The sequence below is a fragment of the Pinus tabuliformis genome, chromosome 1_2, assembly GCF_031772625.1.
Source record: "Pinus tabuliformis cultivar Carrire ecotype Pingquan chromosome 1_2, CPIR1, whole genome shotgun sequence".
In the NCBI taxonomy this organism is placed as follows: domain Eukaryota; kingdom Viridiplantae; phylum Streptophyta; class Pinopsida; order Pinales; family Pinaceae; genus Pinus; species Pinus tabuliformis.
The window spans coordinates 147333368-147336491 of NC_142298.1; positions in this window are offsets into that span (position 1 = coordinate 147333368).

A 3124-nucleotide genomic window follows, 5' to 3' on the forward strand; every position below is an offset into this window, starting at 1 on the left:
ATTGTGGTTAAAGTAATGTTATATGTTGATGTGATTCTGATTATACATGTATTGTGCTAATCCGGTTGATCTTGCAGACGAGATATCCTATCTTGAACTATACTGGGTTATGTTGATTATATTATGTTCTATTTTAGTTGACATGGTGTACTTGCATAAGAATACCAAAGATGACTAGCAAGATGGTAGACTACAGTTCCTGAGACTCTACCTATGGATCAGATGAGTAAAGTGATATTGGGTACTCTTCTGACTTAGCAGATACCTTAAGGAGTTTGAAGGAATAAATAAGAATTTGCAAAGCATATAATGACATAATCATGCAGGCAGAAGAGAAACAAGTGGAACTCAGTGCAATAATCCTTAAGAATTTGTCAGAATTGCAGAGACAAAGACCACTTCGGATCAGCCATGGACAGGAGGATATGACTAATGGGGCATATGGCAGTAGATCTCATGGTGGGAACATGTCAAATAGGGATGACACGATAAGAGATGGCAGGTTCTTGGACACTTCGAATAGGTGAGGTGATGGACACAAGTTCTATTCTAGTTCTGATTCTGATAGGAACTATGATCGTCATCGCTATCACCCTTACAAGCGGAGTGACAGGGGATACTTGCCAGAGGATCCTTCCATTCATTCTATTCATCATCATACAAGGAGCTTGACTTAGCCTTTTTGTAACTCGCAACTTAGGGAGATGTAATTGTTATGGTGCTCTTGCTATTGGAGATTAAATTATGTCTTAGATATGTGTTTTTGGGATTGAAAGAAGGCTTATTCATGGAAGAATTGTAAGTTTATTATTGATTTTTCATTGTTTTACATGTAATTAATTATTGCTAGGGTTTTTCTATGCTCTGATCTTGGACAATTTTTGCTTGTTGAATATCTCTTCCTTGAAATCTCTGAGCAGACCTCCTTGTGTGCTTCTTTGATTTAATTTGAGGGGTTTTCGCAATGCATTTATTAGATATCATTTTTTGGGATTCAACTGTGTTAAGTAAGTCATTCATCTATGACCATTTCCATGAGAGATAGTCGTAACTGACTAATTTCTCATGATTTTTGAATAGTCTGCTTAACACTCATTGCATTGGGTGATGCTCACAGGGGTGAAGAAGTGGGATTGAAACTAGTGAAATAAATCACATGGCGTCAATCATCACTTCCGGGCTTGCACCTCGTAACCAGGACTTCTCAGGAGGTCACCCATCCCAGATCGCCTCTGGCTCAAACGTGCTTAACTATGGAGTTTTCCCCACAATCAAGCCCACTTAGCTTGCTACCCCATTTGCTAAGTGGGTGATCAGGGATCAATATTTTAGCTTAAAAAATGAAAATTCTCAGAATTGCTTCAGACCTAAACGAATGGATAGATTTTGTCGCCAGAATTCCAACGTTGTGAATGGTTCAAAAAACCGAAATCGTATGCAAAAGTTAGAGCTTCTGAAAGTTTGGTTAAAAAAAAAGTTAAAGTCAAAGTTTGACTAGGGTTGATTAGATGCCTAGTCAGCATGCAGAGAATATTCTCTAGTTTCAGCTAGTGATGCTGTGACAAGTGTCACCTCTGGATTCGCAAGTTTGGCTCAGAGAAGGGAAAATTTCCTAATTAGCTCTAAGGTGGAATTTAAATTTTTTATATTATTTTATTAAATATTATTATATATAATTTTTTCGTTATATTATATAATTTTTAAATTATATATTACAATATAATTAATATATATCATATATTTTAATATATTAATTAAATATTAATTACAAATTTCATATCCCAAAATACAAATTCAACATAATGGCATATATATTATGGTGATGATGCAAAAGTCAACGTAAGCTTTAACCCAAAGTTTCGGTTGGTAAATTTAATAATAAAACACATGATGGGGAAGGCAAGGATTGAACCCATGACCTACCCCTCTTATCACTGTGCTTTACCATTAAAGCACAAGAAATGGATTTAAAATGAGAGCGTGCAGTACTTCATTTAAAACCTGAATCGATTGCTGACACCGAGAATGAGGGCCAACCCCCACCCCATGTGACCACGCGCCAGAACTGAGGGCTAGGGCCAGCACTAAGTGCATTTAGAGCACCGTTAATCAAGCTTAGTAGTTAATTAATTTGTTGGTTAAGTTGGCGACAATTGTGGCAGAGCCACCAAATGTGGCGGACTTAACTGGAGTCTCTCCAGATTTAACAGAGTATTTTTAGGAAAAATTGGTTTTGCCATAACTAAGGCAATTCTCAACCAAATTTCAAAAATGAATAGTCATTTTTGGCTAATTGGCATGTTAGGAACTCATTGGAGTAGGTTTTAGAGGCAGAATAGGTCATCTACATGTGTTTTTTGTCACTTGAATATTTTTGAAGCCTAGGGCCACTAGGTGTTGGAGGCCATTCCCAGAGCAGTTGGTAACCAAATTGAGTAAACAAATATTTATTTCTGATAGATTTGAATGTTTTAAACTTATTAGAGTTCCAAGAGCATTGGATGCATGTAACAACAATTTAAGCACTATTGAAGCTAATACAAAGACCCACACTATGAAGCTGGACCAAGGAGATGTAGCCCAAGAAGGGTGAACTCCTTCAACAAAAAATTGTGTATTGAGCTTTGTTATTTGTGCTTGTTGTGTTTTTATATGTTGTTGTTCATCCATTTAAATTCATGATTTTAAGTTCATGCAAAACACTAAATTTCACCAAGTTAGATGAATTGACAATCACATGCTCATGGATAAACTCTTTATGGATAAGCAAACCAAAGCAAAGAAAATTTTATATCTGGAAATGATACTAGCACAACATTAACTAGCAATCAATTTCATATCAAGTTGGTATCGGAGCACAAGGTTGCTTGCTTGATTTGCTTGAAGGGTTTAATAGTTGCAATTGTTGTTATGATTACAAGGTTGAAGTTGTAGAGAGGAGAAGGGAAGCTACGGATAGCTAGTCCTGAGATTAGGACAAGAATGAAGAAGGCTGAGAAAGCACCATCCTCACCCAAAGGACCACTCAAGGCAGCACCTGAATCACCTCAAGTTCCATCTCCATCAGTTGAGATAGAAGAGGCACAGATTGCACAAGAGGCTGAAGTGATTGAAGAGGTACAAT